Raw genomic sequence first — 20,290 nt, 5'->3', positions numbered from 1 at the left:
GCAAGTTAGTAATCAATTTTGATGGATGTTAACACACTGTACAACAACTAATGACCCCAGAATAAAATATTCATCACAGTTTGTTCTAGCCATGCGTCTTCTCTAAACATGTGATCTGTCTACTTGCATAACGATACCTAAATATTGTAGAACTTTATTAGAAATTCACACCAGATGAAACACAGAAGTAGTTACAGATCTTACATTACCGAAACACCATCTAAGAGAAGAGAATGGCACCAACAGAGATAAATATTTAGTTATTGATTGAACTAAATTACAATACTAGGGAAACAGATCACCTAACTTTTAGAACTGTGTGTGTGAGAGAGAGTAGAAATGATATGATTTTAGAACAGAATGAAAAATAAAAGTTGAGAACAAGATTACAGTATATTTAAAACAGTCTATAAAGGGCTTGCATAGACTCTTTGCACAGGAATCTCACCTCTAAATAACTAACCAAAGTCCTTAATTCTGATTCAGAACACTGTTTTTGATTGTCATTCCCCCATGAGAAATGCCCTCCTGGTGATGGTTGCTGTCCATGTCTTCCTCAGTAACTGACTGCTAACCCCTTGGCAAAAGAGCCCTATTTCCCCAGTGACTGTAGCAGCTTGATTTTCTGTCAGGCTTTGAAAAAAATGCAGAAGGATTCACCACTTGGGCAGCTATTTCTCCTTCCTCATGGGAAAATGCAAAGAGAGTGATAAAAATGATTCATGAGCTGAATTAGACTTTAGGAGAGGTCGGAAAATGTGTTAGATGATCTTCCAAATGTATTAAGATGAAGACAGCTAAACACTGTAATTATAAAGATCAAGATTCTAAGCATCTCTTGTTAGTAATATGCCATTTTTTTAGACATTTTTAAATACCTAAAATACGTTAAATACAAAACCAGAAATTACTGCAACCTACCATCAAATGTTTGAGGATATACTGAGCAGAACAATTCTTGAACCATCTCTTAATCAAGTTCTGCTGTGGGGTTTGAAGCTACTTCATTCTGACAGAAACCTGAGGGACAATAGAGATGGGAGAGAAGCTATGCCTCTGTAATGAATCACTGCTGATCACAACAGAATATATTCCTACAGAACACCTACTTTTTTTTTTTCCTTCTAAACAAAGCATATGCTTTGTTGATGAAAATTGCCTAACCAATGGCATGTAAAACCCAAACTTATACTGTGATTCCTATCAAGTCATATTTACAATAGGAATAGATTTTTTTTTTCCTGAGCTTGTTTAGGTGGAAAATTCACATTAGTTAAAAAAAATAAAAAAATAAAATAAATTTTGGAGGGGCTATATTTTATCTTTGTTGCAAGCTATAGCTCAAGGAAAATGTTATATCTTAAATGGCTGATCTAATCTGTGCAGTCTTGGACAATGATTCCCTATTATCTAGAAACAGAAAAATAGTCTGGCTCTTTAGCTATTTGTAAAACTTCCCACAAAGTCAATGCTCTACAGTTATTAAGAAAGCAAATATAAAGATTTCATGTTATGTCAGAGGAATCAAACATTCCAATTTTGCTGTTGTGGAGTGTGGGGGGAACAGAGGAAATGATATTTGCAATAGTAAAAACAACAACAACAACAACAAAACAGTTAAATAAACTGCATTTACTTACTTAATACAAACTTCAGATAATTTAATGCCATTCCATTATGTCATTGAATCAATGTAATGTGGTTAAAAAATTCAGGATTCACAACAATTGACAATACTGATATTTAGACTGAAGTCTAAAATTATATTAGGATTGTGTTCAATCAACTAAAAATTTCATCAAATCAGTCTAACAGAACTATTGAGCCTAAAATGTAAGAAGGTAGCTGTCACAGCAGGTCTGACTCCAGGCCAAACCTGATCAGTGCTTCATCTCCAACAGTTGCCAGGCAGATAGTTAAGAGAAAGTTCTTAGAATTCCAGACAGAGTTATTTTGTGCATAAAGCATGGAAATATTTCAAATCAGCCAAATTTCTCAGGAGCAAAGTCAGTCCAAAATCATATAGACTAATATGTATATTTTTTCTCTGTAAACATGGAAACTAAATATTCCTATAAGATTTCTATTGAAGAGGTGCTTTCTGTTTCTCTCATCCTCACAGATATTATAATTAGAAAATATACTAGGGAATATGTTCTGACTATTTATCTGCCCATAATAAAATCAATTTGTCTCAAGATTGAAGAAAACAAATATATGAAGTAAATCAGTGAGGAAACAGAGAGGGTTTTGCAAAACTAAAAAATGATGCATTGATTGTCTCAATCAGATTTTAAGTTCTTTATTTTGTCCTCATCATATTTATGACATCTGTTTCTAACTTGCCATATTAAAAAATAATAATAATAAAAAAAAATAATTTCATGCACTTAAGGTTGCATTTCTGAATTGATTTAAAAGCATCTGCAAGCACTTTTCAGCCTTCAGTTGCCTAATTTGCTTCCTATCTTTTATTTAATATTGTTTTCCTCTTTATTACACTAATTTCCTGATTTGAGTCTGTAGTTTGCTACCTGTCAAGTCGTGATTTCTTCCAAAAATGTTAATTTTGACCTATTATTAGGGTAGTTGTAATAGTTTCTTCCAATTAAAATTTCCTCAGTTTTAATTTTTCTCCGTATTTCCTAAAAAACTTTACACTCCCCAAAGCAACATTAAAATACAACGTAAATACAGTTCCATGTTTGCATTAAGTAAAATTTCTTTTTCTAGATAGCAACACATACTTCTCTTTCTTTATCTTTCTTTATATTGTATTGAAATTAGAGAAAAAAAGAAGAAAAAAAAAAAGAGTCTTCATCCTCTGTCATATTATTGCTACCATCAGTGGAGTAAATTGAACTTTTTACCTAACCAGTGATAATGGTTTGTGACATTTCTCCAAGTGGATTACACCTACCTCTCCACAGTGTTTTGGACACAATCCATGATCAGCCAGACCTGCCTTATTTATTTATCTATTTATTTATCTATTTAAATTAGTAAATTTAAATTAAAAATGAATAAATAATTAAAAACGTTGTCTGAGTGCCAGCAGGTTTTTTCATGCTTTTCTACAACCTCATTTTATAAAAGATTTAAGGAAATAACCCAATTTACCATACAGCTTTAGCATCAAGAAAACCCAGACAGGACTGAAAAAACAGATCAAGCATATGAATTCAAGTCAAAGATCTGAGTCATGACAACTTAACAGGAAGTCATAAGAATGTTAGTAGAGCTAGCAGTTTCCATTTAAAGCAATTCTGTTTCTTCTAAAACAGATGATATTCCTTGTATTTCAACTATCTAATCAAATTTACAGGTTTTATCTTCAAAAGGGAAATAAAAAGTAAGTATTATTTCCAAAGTTATTATTCAACTGGTAAATTTCATGAAAACAAAAATTAAAGCATGAGATTCTTCAAACTGATTGAAAAATAACTGGTGCAATCCTAGGTAAAATATCTTTTAAATCAATGGACACACTTAGGCATGATAGTAGAAAAAGGGCCCTGTTTTTCAATATTGTCCTCTCCTCTCAATTTTAACATTCTTTGACATCATTTAGTAAACGTGTTTTTTTGTTTGTTTGTTTGTTCGTTTTTCATTTAATTTTACTTATATGTTCTTCTAAGTATACACTTAGAAAAATATTTCTCAATAAATTGTTTTGGCTAATTAGAGCAGTATACAACTTCATAATTATTTTTTGACTCAAAAGATTTTATTAAAGTTTCCTTAAAGAACTTTCAGAAAACTTCCTGTTTCTATTTAGCTTACTAGTGTTACCGTATCGATCTAAGCCAGAGTTGATCCAGTCTGAATAGTAACTGTTCCAAGGAATGGACAAACAATCACCTGCTTGATCTATATATGTAACATAATAATCACTGAATGGCAATGCTAGACACCTGAAGCTCGCTGTATGTCACCATTCTTTTTATGTTTTAAGCTATTACTTTTAAAAAATGTGAATCATTTACAAGTATTGCTTATTATAAATATTTCAATACATCAAAGCTGTAACTTCTGTTGAGTTCTTTATTCATGAATCAAATGCACATTGTTCTATGAATAAAACCAGTAATTGCAGGCCAAGAATTTACAGTCATTTATTTATTTATTATAATTTTCACAGGGATTTACATTTGCTTTCACTTTATTCCAGTCCAAATAGCTTCAGATGCAGTGAATATTGAAGGAAAATGTTTTATGTATTTATTTATTTATTTTGAAACCATGGTGATAAACATTTTGATCATGAAAAATACTTCATTTTAAAGTAATTGCTTAATAAATAGCAAGCAGCTCCAGTTACATATATTTGTCTTCTTTATTTGAAAAAATAAAATATAATAATCTTGTATAGCAGTTTGTATTTATGCAGATTATTGCAAATTTGGTACAAAATGGCAATGAATTGTAGTCCTTTTTAATTCTAGCATAATGTTGCTCTTTTTATTCAAACCATAGCTAACTAAATCATCCCTAAAACCCCTCAACTTGATGAAGTTATTAGATTTAATCAGTAGCTAATAGATTTAATCAAGAAAAGAGTAAGATTTGTCCAAACAGTCATGTCCCTTTCTATATTTCTTGAACTTCTTATGTGTTTCTCTTTGCCAGCACTTTTCTAAATACCAACCACTTTTCATTATTACACTAACAATGGAATTCCAGTACAGGAAAAAGATGGTGCTTTTAGATTTTATCAGACCAGGTAAAGGAAAGTGATGTAGTGATGTTTTATTCCACTTAAAATAGAAAAGAAAATGATCTATCTCAAGAGACTTTTTTTTTTTCTTTGCCACCCAAGGACAAATACAGGTAAGTCTCATAAATGTAAGTTATTCTGTTCTATTTAGAATAAAAAGTCTTATAAATGTAAGTTATTTTATTCTATCTAGAATACAAAAATGACCAATCATAGCAAATATATTTAGAGAGATGAAACTTTTATTAAGTTATTGATCTGACTTCTTCACGTTGAAGTTCAAGTTTTTATGACATCAAAAATGTGCTAGGTTTAGCTCCTAGTCCACTGGCTTAAACTGAGTGAGAAACTGCCCTTAGGGAGCACTAGGGATTTCTGCTGAAGGACCTCTGGGGCTGTAAAGATGATATTGACATTGTGACATCTCCTTGTTTCTGAAATGAATGCCAGAGGTGAAGAAAGGCAAGGCCTAAGTAGCTCTTTAGCTAGTATAAATTAGTTAGAAACCATCTCAGCATTGGATCAAGCTAAAGAGTTGGAAACGTGGGAACAGTTGGAAGATGGCTTTGTAGTCCCAAAGCTGGAAAAAAATATTGGCGTGGCACACTGGGCATGAACCTAAGAACAGCTTTACTGATATTTCTGACTTTGTATATAAGTGGCACCAAATATGACTTTGGCACTGAGAAAATGTTGGGGCAAGTCTTCAGAGCATATTTAATTTTTTATTAATTATTGGTAAAAAGTATTTCCATCCTAGGCATTGCACTTTGGGTAAGAAATCTTTAATGAAGTAAATCTCACTTTTACTGATATGGTTAAAATACATCCCAATTCTTTGAGGTGTTTCCTGGTCCCAGATCCTGGAACAAACTTGCAAGATTTTGTCATATAATCCTATCCAGCTTCCATATGAAACAATGAAATTCTAATCCACGATGTTAGCATATATGTATATATAAAGCATTGTATTATTAATGTAAAATTTGTCTTGATGCTGTAGCACATAATCATTTTACCCAAACAAAAATTCTGCTCAGTAGCTTATGTACAGTTGTAAAACATCCCATAGTGCTCCACTATACTTTTCAGAGTCCTTTAGGAGTAATGTCAAAGGGCATTACCATTTGATTGATATCACTAGAACAATATTGTTCCTTTTTGACCATGTTTAATGATTCAGGTCACTAGTCAAAACCATACGCAGTGGCTTTGTCTAATACACAAAACCTTTCTTCAAAGAGAATACAGAAATATGAGCTTTTTCTGTTGAGAAAAAATGTTTCCAACTCAGACACTTATTTTTGATACTGCACAACTGTATATGAAAACAAAGTAAACCTACAATAATCAATTCAAAACTGCTTTCTTGAGTTGTACGCATAAAGGAAACAGAAAGTTCTATAAAGGAAACAAAAAAAATAATGATTTCAGGGGCATATAAAGACGCCATAAAAAAAAAAAAAAAAAAGAGAGAGAGAAAGGATTCAGTTCAGAACTTTTATGAACTTATTTTTTACTGAGACTGCTTTTTAGGTAAACAAAGGTTGAAAAAAAAAGGGGGGGTATAATCTTAACAGTAAAGTTGTTATAGGCAGAGAGTTATCAAGATATTGTTTATAACTATTCAAAAGTCAATGACATTTGGTTGAAAATTTGCTATTTTTTTTTCCCTTACAGAGTAAACCATATATGTTACAAAAATAAAATAAAATAAAATAAAATAAAATAAAATAAAAAATAGTCTGATAAGTGTAACAAATTGAGCCTAAGAGCATATCTCACAGTCTTTAAAATGATAGATACATCTTGGAAACTCAGTCTTGTGTTTGGGTGGCTGGTCAGCTGAACTTATTAGGATCTATGTGCAACATAGACAATAATGACCAAATAACTAGACACTCATTGGTCTTCTAATCTGTGAGCTAAAATCGTACCCTGAGTAATGACAGCAATTTTTCTGTCATCTTTCCTAACCACTTTCACAGTTAGAATTTATAGCAATAAATTCTTTCTATTCTGGACAATAGGCAAGCTCCACACAGTTCTCTGGTTATTAAACCTTGTTTATAATGTACATGATCTGTAAACAGGTGCAGTACCTCAGCTGATCTGTGCTGGCAGCACTTTACTAATGCTCATCCCCAGGCATGAATTCTAATCAGAGGACAGGATTACCTAAATAGACAAGATTATTACTATTACTATTATTACTATTACTATTGCTATTGCTATTATTATTTCTTTGCTATTATTTGAAACAGACAGACAATTTTGAATAGCCAGAAAACCATCTACCATTCCATAGTCCAAGCTAGAGAACCATAACAGATATGTAATAAGGGATTTAAGGTGTAAAGACCTCATAGGTCTTTTTTAGAAGGTGTACCATTAAAGTGTGGCAAGCTAGCATTCCTCTGTGTACTGCAGAATCAAGATTTAAGAAAAACATATCTTTAGTCAAAGGTTTCATGCTTATGCTTCTGTAGCTGAGCTGTGGCTTGGTAGTTGCTAGCAACAAGCAAACACATGGTCAAATATTATTATTAAAGGTAATTTGTTTCATCTAAAGCAATAAATAGTTTGTGGTTTAAAAATAAAAGTGCAAATGTGGGGAAGACCTAACAAAACTGCATTAGAATTCCTCCATTTCCAAATGTTATTAATCTTTCCATTGACACCTAAAAAACATGAATATGTTGGACTCACTATCCTCAAAGATATCAACTTTGCAAGCATTTAAGAAGTATTGCATGAGGCAAGTTAAAGTTTAGGTAACACAACTGTGAGAAGTTTTGGCTAGAAATTTTCTGGTAAAGTCCAGTCTAACTAAAAACCAGTATTTAATTAGACTCCAGTATATTTTGTCCATGGTGCAGGGTTTTTGTATCCAGCATAGAAACAAACACATTCCACTCACCACAGCTGTTTTGTCAGAATGACATTCTCACAGTAAAATGACTAATAACAGCAAGTCAGCTTCAACGCCTTTAGGAAATTAGCCATAAGGGTCTAAGAAAATTCTGTCATGCTGGAAGTTTGGTGGAAAAAAAAAGCTGTAAATAATTTTTTAAATCTGTTTTGGACAAAGCCCCTTCCTCTCAACACATTTCTTATATATATATATATGTACATATATATATATAATATATGTTTTTCAACTTGTCTAGATGCAATATAGGTTACATAAATTTGAAATTTCACCAGAAAGGTACACTTGGTTTAAACAAACAAACAAAAAAGTCACTTCATATTATTACAAATATCCTCCTTCCTTTTGACCAATAAAGAACCTGAAGAAAATAAACTTCAACAATATTAATTCCCAATTTGTAAAAGCAAAATAAATTTTGTAACTGCAATCTTATAAGCATTAATAATTTTTGACACAAATTACAGCGTTTAAGTATGTAACCGGATGACTAAACCTGAAAATTAAGTGTCTCAACAGTTACTTGTAATCATTTGGTTTGCAATTATATATGTCCACACTTGATTCTGGAAATGACTGCAGGTGCAAAATTGAAGACTGGGTTATGTCTCTTTTTAAAGCATGGTCCTTAATGTAATTTGTGTCTTAATACACATTTGCAGCATGTATTGTAATTGTTTCTCTAAAGCTATATCTATGCTATGAATACATAATACCAGTAGCACAGATTGCATATTATAGCTCCAGAATACCAATTGTGTTTTAAAATGCCTATTGATTGGAAAGTAGTAATTTGCATATGATGTGCAGGAGCAGCTAAAGAGTTTCAACATTTTTTTTACATGATAAGGTTTAGTAGTTCATATTATTATGCCTACTAAAGTTAACCTTAAAGAATATTGCAGAAAACCAGAAATACACATCTCAAAATTTAGAGTTCCTCATTTAATCTTTTTTTTTTTTCTTCCCACCACTATGACTGACTTTTAAAGTACATTGCTTTTCATAAAACAGTTTTTCTTTACAATTTTTACTTATGTGTTGTTTCTTAATCCAGTGATTATAATGGCATTAAAAAAAAAAAAAAACTGACAAAATGACATTTTTTGAAGCATAGAGACTATCAGAGATATTCCAGCTCTCTCTTTCTGACTACTCTGCAAACACGTTGATCTTACTGCTTCCATTTCTGTTTACTGCTGCTTTCACTGAGAACCTAGGGGAAAGCTTCAGAAGCTCCATTAACAGCATTTCATGGTAGTAAGACAATTAGAAACTGAAGAGACGGAAACATTAAATCTTTATTCACTAAGTTTTACATATCCTGGATGTGTACATCTGCCATTAATTTGGCCAAGTGACACATTTCCTTTTCTCCATTCCCCTCCTCCATCCTTTTCTTTAATTGGAGTGAGAGACAAATCAAGATTATTCTCCAGTTATTTTTTCTTTTCTCATGCAAATTGTAGTTTCTAGAAACATGTGCAACAGTACACTCAGATCCACATCGGCTTTTAGGTATTTGCAAAGTGTTCTATATTTTTTGTGGGAGGGAGTCTATTACGTACACAAACATCTAATATGTAAGCTATGGCATTGTTATTCTTTCTAAATAAGGCACATTATTTTGAAAGAAATATAGTGATGAATGCTGAATTGCAGATAATAAAAGAAAGATATTCTTAACTGCTCATGTGCAATGTAGATATTACTATAATGAATACTCAATGGACAAATGGAAAAAAAAAAGTTTATTAGTGGAAAGATAACTAGTTAAGAAATTCTCAATTTCTGTCTGAAAATCCTTGCAAATTGATAAAAAAAAAAAATAAAGCCCCTCACCATTACAAGATTACTAAAAAGCTAAATGTGTTGAACTGACCTAAGATGCTCTACATTTTTAGTAATGTATTGTTCTTCCTTTGGAATCTCGATAGTACTTACAGGACTAACTTTCCAAGTCAATTGATTAAGCTGAATAATACTTTCACTATGCCAATATTTTCAATACTACCACAAGACGCACGACTCAGAGAAACATTCTGTATTGGGTTAATGTGGCAACAGTTTGGTTGCGGGGGGGGGGGTTCAGGGGTTTCCTCTGTGAGCAGAGCCTAGCAGCTGCCCCATGTCAGATCAGAGCCAGCTCCAGATGACTCCGAAAGGGACCCACTCCTGTCCAGAGCTGAACCAGTGAGCGATGCCGGTTGGGCCTCTGGAAGGGTATATTTAAGAAAGGAAATAAACTGCTGCACAACTGCAGCTGGGAGCAGCACAGGGAGAGAGCAGTGAGAACCAGCCCTGTAGAAACACCAAGGTCAGTGCAGAAGGAGGGCAAGAGGTGTTCCAGGCATGGAGCAGAAGTTCCCCTGCAGCCTGTGGAGAGGACCCTGGTGGAGCAGGCTGTCCCCCTGCAGCCCATGGGTAAAATGGTGGAACAGATCTCCGTGCTGCAGTCCGTCAAGGAGCCAACGGTAGAGCATGTAGATGTGGCCTAAAGGAGGCTGAGGACCATGGAAAGCCCCCGCAGGAGCAGACTCTGGGCCAGAACTGTGGCCCGTGGAGAGGTGCCCATGCAGGAGCAGGGGATCTGGAGGGAGCTGCTGCCTGTGGGGGACACATGTTGGAGCAGTTTTGGTCCCTGTGGTATGGACCCATATTGGAGCAATTCCTGAAGAGCTGCTGCTGTCTGTGGGAAGCCCGTGCTGGATACATTTGGGAAGGACAGCATCCTGTGGGAGGGACTCCACATTGGAGCAGGGGAAGACAGTGACCATGAAGGAGTGGCAGAGATGAAGCATTAGGGACTGACCGCAGCCCCCCTTCCCCTTTCGCCTGTGCAGTCACGCAGGGGGAGGAGGTAGAAGAGGGTGGATGGGGGAAGGTGTTTTTAGTTTGCTTTTAGTGTCTTACTGCTCAGATCTACTAGTGATAGGTAAGAAACTACATTAATCTCCCTATGCTGACTCTGTTTTGTCTGTGACGATAATTGTTGAGTGATCGTCCTGTCCTTACCTCAACCTTTGAGCCCTTTCCATTGTGTTTTCTCCCCCTTTTCTTTTGAGGAGGAGGAGTAAGAGAGCAGTTGTGGTGGACTTCAGCTGCCCAGACAGGTAAAACCACTACAGGAATTCATATCATCTTCAATAAGATGTAGAGCAGAATTTTCTTATTTTCTATATCAGAAAATTAGGTATTTTTTCCTTCCTAAAGTGTTCTGGAGCTCTAAAGTTCTAAGGCTTCATCCTTGGAGTTATCTAATGTTTATTGGCCTATAAATCATACTTGATTATAAACCATGTAAATCACGATTCAAGTATAGAAGATTTGTGCAGCTGGGAAAAGTGTAGAGCACCAGGGCAGAAGATGAGGAACTTACCCACAGTGAGGACAGGTCTCACCATCATTAGAACTGAGTTTTATCCTTGATGATGATGTATATGTACATAATCCAGATTTTTTATTTCCAAATTTTTATATTAAATTTCAGTTAATACAACCTTATGTTTAGGGGTTATATTCCCTAGATATTTTTACATGAAAAAAGTAAAAACAAACAAACAAACAAACAAACAAAATTTGGTTTCACTGTGCATAGTACATGAGCGTTCTGCTAATCAAATGTATCTGTTTTAAGGCATTTCATAAAGCCCTTCATCACAGTTTTCATTTACTGTTTTACTGAAAGAAAGCTTTCAAAGAGGTTGGCGATTTACAGATTCATTCTGAAACCCACATTCTGAATTCATAAATACATATGTTCACAGTCAAGCTGCTTTTGTGAATATTATATGTACAGTAAAAAGCAATTATTGCAGCTCATATTTTCAAATTAAGGTAGTCCCATCAAGTTGCTATCAGGTTCCACAAAGAGTTATAAGCAATATTACTTGAATTAGTGAACCCAGTAGAAAATATCATAAATAAATATGTCCTTTTACCTAGTAGCTGTATAATTAGGTTAGTGTAGTGTCATAGCTGAGCCTGTCTTTTCCACTGACACCCTAGATAAGAAATTTGTAAAGCAGTAGGCTTGACTGTTTCAAATACCTGTGAAATTCACTGAATATATTGTGCACTCATATCAGTCACCATGTATATTCTTATAACAGAGATTTCTTTTCCTCCTTTAGTTTGTTTAGTACTCCTGTAACTCTGAGTGAAAAAAATAGTAGTTCTAAAACAGGACTCTTGTATATGGATACTCCATGAACAGGAAATGACGGTAAAAAAGCTTATCTAAGAGCAACTTTTCAGAGATGCTTTGGTCCTATGTGACATGTTGAAAGAATATTTTTACGAAGCCATATATTCTTGGAATTGATTATAATTCTTCCCTTGTTGGTAAATTAAGAGAAGTGACCTCTATGCATTTCTTCCCAGAAAACAAGTTACTAAGTAGGTACTTCCTAGACTGATTGCAGGCAGGTCATGAGAACAGCTTGTCCAGAAATGATATAAAAGTTCTTACTTTGCCCTTCCCAGAAGTAGTAGTCAACATGACTGCCTTCCAGGCAAGAGATTGTACTAACATGCCTGGAGGCAGGTCAACATATATAGACAAATGCCTATTAAAGTCTAAATTCAAAGTCTTAATGTTTTGGCAAGAATCTAGTTCAGAATGCATCAAGAGAGGGAACATATCTAAATCAAATCCTTTACCAGATAACTTATCTGCTGCTTAAAAAATCAATATACTTTTCTCTAAAGTCATTTATAAGGTACATCATGTACCACTGTCAGTAATTTAAAAGAGAATTTAAACTCCTTTTCAAACCTCAAAGGATTAGAGAAAATACCAAAATGGATTATTAGCAAAGCAAGACATACACCTTCATTTCTGGGGGTGTTGGTTGATGCAAACGGGCTTCACCCTAGGGTGCTGAGGGAGCTGGCGGAGGTGATTGCCAAGCTGTTTTCCACCATCTATCAGTGTTCCTGGTTAGCTGGAGTGGTCCCAGAGGACTGGAGGCTTGTCGATGTGACTCCCATCTACAAGAAGGGCTGTAAGGAGGATCAAGGGAACTACAGGCCTGTAAGCCTGATCTAGGTTCCAGGGAAAGTTATGGAGCAAATCACCTTGGGTGAGATCACATGGCACATGCATAGCATCCAAGGGATCAGGCCCAGCCAGCACGGGTTCACAAAAGGCAGGTCATGCTTGTCCAGCTTCAACTCCTTCTATGACAGTGGGACCAGACTGGTAGATGAGGGAAAGGCTGTTGATGTAGTCTACTTAGACTTCAGCAAAGCCTTTGACACAGTTTCCCACAGTATTCTCCAGGGGAAACTGGCTGCCCGTGGCCTGGACCTGTATACTCTTTTCTGGGTAAAGAACTGGCTGGAGGGCCGTGCCCAGCGGGTAGCGGTTAATGGAGTTAAGTCCAGCTGGTATCCCATTACAAGTGGTGTCCCCCCAGGGTCGGTACTGGGGCCTATCTTGTTTAATATCTTTATTGATGACCTAGATGAGGGGATTGAGTGTACCGTCAGTAAGTTTGCAGAGGTAGTGTCAATCTGCCTGAGGGTACGGTGACCCTTCAGAGGGATCTGGATAGGCTGGACTGCTGGGCTGAGGCGAATGGGATGAGGTTCAACAAGGCCAAGTGCCAGGTCCTGCACTTTGGCCACAGTAACCCCATGCAACGCTATAGGCTTGGGGCAGAGTGACTAGAAGACTGTGAAGAGGAAAAGGACCTGGGAGAGTTGATTAATGCTCATCTGAACATAAGCCAACGGTGTGCCCAGGTGGCCAAGAAGTTCAATGGCATCCTGGCCTGTATTAGAAATAGCATAGCCAGCAGGACCAGGGAGGTGATCGTCCCCCTGTACTCAGCTCTGGTGAGGCCGCATCTTGAGTACTGTGTTCAGTTTTGGGCCCCTCACTACAAGATCAAGGCCCTGGAGCGTGTCCAGAGAAGGGCAACAAAACTGGTGAGGGGTCCAGAGCACAAGTCTTATGAGGAGCAGCTGAGGGAACTGGGATTGTTTAGTCTGGAGAAGAGGAAGCTCAGGGGAGACTTTATTGCTCTCTACAACTACCTGAAAGGAAGTTGTGGGGAGCTAGGTGTTGGCCTCTTCTCACAGATAACTAGCGATAGGAGAAGAAGCAATAGCCTCATGTTGCGCCAGGGGAGGTTCAGGTTGGGTATCGGGAAAAATTTCTCCTCAGAAAGAGTGGTTAGATGTTGGAATGGGTTGTCCAGGGAAGTGGTGGAGTCACAGTCCCTGGGGGCATTTAAGGAAAGGTTGGGTGTGGTACTTAGGGACATGGTTTAGTAGACAATTTGGGTGGTAGGTGCATGGTCGGACTAGATGATCTCAGAGGTGTTTTCCGACCTTAATGATTCTATGATTTTATGGAGTGCTGGAACACACAGTATAAGCTCTACAGAAGAAAACTTTAAAAACAAGATGGCAATCTGTCAAGTTAACTGATATTATTCTTGCAATTATCTTTCCTCATTTTCTGCACCATGCTCTGGGCAGGGTGGATGGGACAAGAAAGGAAGTTAATAACCACTTTCTAAAGGCTGCTGTTTTCCACTTTTACTGCCTCTAAAGATGGTTGTTGTCATATAAGGTAATGAGCCTTGTAAACTCTTATTGCTAGAAGCCACTATGTAGAAGATAAATATTTTAAATAGATAAGATAAATATCCAAACATATTTCCAATATACTTTAAAATTATAGTTAGTAGTAGCTGAACTTAAAAAAAAAAAAAAAAAAATCGAAAGAGCAATCCTTCATTTTGTGTATCATTTTTTATATAAATAAATTATATATATTTATATGTCCTGTCAGGCATCTTGCCTTGAGAAATACAATGTAATTTAAAGTATGTCACTTCAGGAGAAGTCACATGGGAGACACACAAAAGCAACTAGTATTTTCCTCAAGCTGTGAAATTACAGAGGACTTTCAGTATCTGTTTCCCATAGCAACCCACTTGTTGACCCACTTTTTATTGGTTTGTACCTCATTTCTAATTTCCAAAACTAATAAAAGAAAATAATCATTACTGAAATATAACTGAAATTTGATGCCAAAAAGTATTGACCGAATACAGAAATGCACAGTTTTTGTTTCGGTATAAGCCACATTTTATTTTCACATTTTTTCAGTAGCAAACTGTGTGTGTTTATGTGTGTGCACATGTGCATGTATATAAAAATGTAATGACCGTATCAGTGTCATCAAAAATAACATTGGATTCCATTGCTTAAGTAATTATTATGCATGCCTTGTATAATCATGTATAGCTTGATTAGCACTTTTGAAAACAAAAGGTATAGATTAAATAAATTGACAGCTATTAATATACCATAACAATGGCATACTGTTAAAACATGCAGCCAGGAAAAAAGTTCGTGTGATCTCCTGGACTCTTTTAGTTGCAAGACAGTTGAGTCAACATACAATTTTTCAGTTTTTCCTACAACAAAATGACCTAGCTAAAAAAGCTAAAAGCGAAAAGCTGATTTTTGAGCATCCCATCATTATGCTCCTATGAAACACAATAGAAAAAAATAAAGTGATGCAAAATGCACCAGCAATGAATTTTTATATATCCAAAGGCCACTGAGTAGAGGGAAACAAATGTGTCTTCCTAGGCAGCTGCCTTTGTTTTCTCTTCTTCTCATATCCAAAATGCATTTCTGATCCTAAAATCTTTCACATTGGACTCTTATGGAGCTTGTAGAATTTATTCTGTTCCTATCACATTTATTTATTTATTTATTTATTCTGAATTTCGTTCATCTTTAAATCTTACTAGAAGCAGTCTTGACTTGTCTGATATTCGAAGTCTTACTGATCTCAGACAGCAGTTATGGTGAGAAAAAGGGAACAAAGCTTTTATAAACTGAGCACTAAAATTTAGTTAATTTGGTTAAAATTCTATAGGGTGCTTGGTGTATCTTAGATATGTTCACCTGTCTTGACTAGATTTATATCTGCATGTTATGTTAGCAGGTAAAGGTAATATCAGTCGATATAGAAACTTGAATAAAAATACTGAATAACTGAGAACAACAAGGTAAGTCTACTTACAGACATCATATATTGATAATTAACAACAGTATTAGAGATATCTCCACTTTTCTGTTTTATTTAAAAGTGCTTCCCTCCCTCAATACTTATCCTGCTTTTTTTTTTTTTACTGTTAAATGACAAAAAGTGATTGCATAACTCTTACCTTGTTTTATATACTGCGTTGCTTGCTGATAATTATCCAATGGACAATTAGAGAAGTTTTGTTTAAATTTTGGTTGTGTTTGACAAATAAAACTGCAGCTTTTACACCATCTAGACTTATGAAGAGCTATCTATTTAGGCATTAATGGTGCAAAGGTATGCTCCAGAAAATTTCCAAGGTCATTTAGAACTCTTAGTTGATGTCTATCTGCATGTTTAAGCATGTTTGAAAACAAACCTTACAGCACTTATGTTATTATGCACCCACAGACACACAGTAATAGTATATTTCAACATAATTATAAGGCTACTGGTAGATTATAAACTTATTTTCACCCGGCAAATGCATAAGAGACATGGCATAGCTGAAACGAAAATATTTGCATTCCTTCTCCACAGTCTTATATTGGATTAAAGATTTTTCCATCACTACAGCTGTCAAACTACAACAAAAGATTTAGTTAGTTTGCCTTCATTTAAAGAACTGTGTACTCTTTTTTTTTTTTTTTTTATTACAGTGGTGTTTCTTTGTTTTTCAATTTTTTTTTTTAATTTTATTTATTTATTTATTTTTCCCACAACTGCATTTCTGATTTTCCTAACAGATCAAGACTTTAATATTTACCCACTAGAACTAAACTTTATGTCAAGGAAATTAGTCCCTTGATAGTTCAATTGTAAGCAAATGTGATATAGTGCTATGATAGCTTTTAAGAAACTTTCCAAATACTACAAATTCCAAAGGAAACTGTTCTCTGCAAATAAAAAGCTATCTTCAGTTATTACAGTTGCAACATATTTTCCTAAAATCTAGAGATATTCTTTATGCTGAAAGTGGTACATTTTATCTGTCTTCTCAGCAATTGTACTGTCAGGTATTTTCCCTGCTTATTAACAAATAACTTTGGTGGCATTTAGGCTCTGGTAATCAGGAAGCTGGGAAGAAATTGATAATCAGGAAGCTGGGAAGAAATTGAAAGTACAGTAACATCACATAAATTACACATAGAAAAGATGCAATTTATAATTATGCCATGGATTACAGAAAAAACAAATATGAAAACACTAAGGAGGAAAAAGCTTATTTTTTAAAGAAATGCAGTGTCCACAAAAGAAGCAATGTTTTTGAATGTATCAAAACAGAATCAAGTCTGGAAATAGGAAGCTGGCTGTACCGTTTCTTCTTCTGATAAATTGGGATTTGTTGCAGGTCATGGCATGGCACTTGATAATATAAGTTGTATTATGAACAAAGATGGCTGAATAATGAAAAAGAGCAATCTTCGAAAACATCTAGGATCACCAGGTCTCATTATTCACATGTTACTATGGAAGAAAGCTATTTAAAAATATTGTATTTCAATCCTTTGCAAGTTGAAACTGGCGTTTCTACCATATTTAATTTCTACATACTATATACATATGTACAAGCATGAATACATACATATATACACATATGTATGTATTTCTGATGAACATATTTTTAATATCATTCTAATTTTAGATTTATTTTTATTTTTTTAATTTGAATGGACCAAACACAGTTTGAACTGAAAACAGATCCAACTGAATCAACTGAGCAAAACATTAAACTGCTTCTTATTTTCCAAAATACAATTTGGGAATTGTACTCTGAATACCTATTCTCTTTCATGGGACATGTGTGATGGTTTTACCTGTCTGGGCAGCTGAAGTCCACCACAACTGCTCTCTTACTCCTCCTCCTCAAAAGAAAAGGGGGAGAAAACACAATGGAAAGGGCTCAAGGGTTGAGGTAAGGACAGGACGATCACTCAACAATTATCGTCACAGACAAAACAGAGTCAGCATAGGGAGATTAATGTAGTTTCTTACCTATCACTAGTAGATTTGAGCAGTAAGACACTAAAAGCAAACTAAAAACACCTTCCCCCATCCACCCTCTTCTACCTCCTCCCCCTGCGTGACTGCACAGGCGAAAGGGGAAGGGGGGCTGCGGTCAGTCCCTAATGCTTCATCTCTGCCACTCCTTCATGGTCACTGTCTTCCCCTGCTCCAATGTGGAGTCCCTCCCACAGGATGCTGTCCTTCCCAAATGTATCCAGCACGGGCTTCCCACAGACAGCAGCAGCTCTTCAGGAATTGCTCCAATATGGGTCCATACCACAGGGACCAAACTGCTCCAACATGTGTCCCCCACAGGCAGCAGCTCCCTCCAGATCCCCTGCTCCTGCATGGGCACCTCTCCACGGGCCACAGTTCTGGCCCAGAGTCTGCTCCTGCGGGGGCTTTCCATGGTCCTCAGCCTCCTTTAGGCCACATCTACATGCTCTACCGTTGGCTCCTTGACGGACTGCAGCACGGAGATCTGTTCCACCATTTTACCCATGGGCTGCAGGGGGACAGCCTGCTCCACCAGGGTCCTCTCCACAGGCTGCAGGGGAACTTCTGCTCCATGCCTGGAACACCTCTTGCCCTCCTTCTGCACTGACCTTGGTGTCTACAGGGCTGTTTTTTACTCCTTGTTCTCCCAGCTGCTGTTGCACAGCATTTTTTTTTTTTTTTTGCTTTCATAAATCTGCTTTTGCAGAGATGCAAACAACATCTCTTATTCACGTGCCTCTGGCCAGTGGTGGGTCCCTTTTGGAGCTGGTTGAATTCACCTCTTATCTAACATACGGCAACTTCTGGACTCTTCTCACAAAGGTCACCCCTGCAGTCTCCTGTTACCAAAATGTTGCCACATAAACCTAATACTGTCCCAAAGACAGTAAAAACTCTTTACAGCAATATACGTTGTTTAGATCCACCATATTTTCAACTACTATCTGAAATAAATTGAAAAACTTAATTTTCTGAGAATGAAGAACATGTTTGTACTACAGTAGAAGGTGTTTGTGGATGCATTTTTTTTTTCTATTAAAAAAAATAAAGTTGCATCTAGAATGAGCAGCTAATTATTTTGTCCCATTTAAAGGTACATGTTCATCTGGAAGCCTTCTTGAACCTTAGAAGAGAGCCACTATTACACAACTAAGAAAAGGAATCTTTGATTCATAGACTAGAAGCACAGAAGTGTCTATCTCATATCTTTTCTTCTTTCATACCTTTTTGGGAGGGCTACATATATGTTTGTCCTGGTTTCAGCTAGGACAGAGTTAATTTTCCTCCTAGTAGGTGGTAGGGTGCTATGTTTTGGATTAGGATGAGAAGAGCGCTGATAACATGCTGATGTTTTAATTGTTGTAGAGCAGTGCTTACACCAAGCCAAGGACTTTTCAGCTTCTTGCTCTGTCCTGCTAGCGAGCAGGCTAGGGATGCAGCAGGAGCTGGGAGGGGACAGACCCAGGACAGCTGACCCAAACTGGCCAAAGGGGTATTCCATACCATCTGACGTCATGCTGAACAATATATAGGGGTGGCTAGCCGGGGTGGGGGGGGGGCGGCTTCTCGGGGATAGGCTGGGCATCGGTCAATGGGTGGTGAGCAATTGCATTGTGCATCACTTATTTCGTACACGTTATTATTATTAATACTATTATTATTATTATTATTGTTACTATTTTTCCTGTCTTAATAAACTCTCTTTATCTCAACTCACAGGCTTCACTTTCCCGGTTCCCTCCCTCATCCCAGAGAGGGAGGGGGGAGGGTGAGCGAACGGCTGTGTGGTGTTTAGCTGCCAGCCAGGCTAAACCACAACAGTCCTTTTTGATGCCCAACGTGGGGCACGAAGGGTTGAGATATCGACAGATTTGACCAGAGTGTGTTAAACTAAAATTGGTATAAGTATTCGACCTGCTTAATAGTTGCTAGTCACAATGTTGATTGCCTTAATCTCAAGTCTGCTGTGCCTGTTTCCCAAATTGAGTTTTATAGCACGTTACTTTCTGTATGTGCTCCGTGTCGTGCTGTTTATCCTTTCCGGGCCCTGGTTTAAGATTGTTATGGTACTGTGTGGTGTAACGATGGCTTATGAAATGATGAGATTTCTGGTCATGACTCTAACCTGGTATTTGTACTCAGCACTGTCGTCGACTCTATACTTCGGAAACCATATCTCAGAAACTATTAGCAATTACACCTATTGCCTTTTTTCATCAGGGAGTCAATCTGTGGAGGGGACAGGGGAAGATATTTTTTCCTACTTGTTCACTCTCCCTTCCTCCTTCACCACCCTCTTATCCCCCGAGCTAGTTACGGTAGCTCTCCAAGATGTTGAATATCCTTGGGATACTCAGACCAACATGTTCTTGTTGTTATGTCTCCTGAATGCGCTTCAGGTTTTGTTTAAGGTTAAACAACTACTTAGGAATCTCATCTGGAGAGCTGTCTTGAGGCGGGATAGTTGCGAGTGGCAGGGAGTGTGGGAGGATATGGGCAGGTTTCTAGAGCAGTGGGCACCTCCAGTGTTTTGGACATTCACCCCTGAACAACTGCAAAATCCTAAAAAAACTGGTAGAAT

Source organism: Cygnus atratus, chromosome 1 (assembly GCF_013377495.2).
Source record: "Cygnus atratus isolate AKBS03 ecotype Queensland, Australia chromosome 1, CAtr_DNAZoo_HiC_assembly, whole genome shotgun sequence".
NCBI lineage: Eukaryota > Metazoa > Chordata > Aves > Anseriformes > Anatidae > Cygnus > Cygnus atratus.
This window is presented reverse-complemented; position numbering follows the sequence as displayed.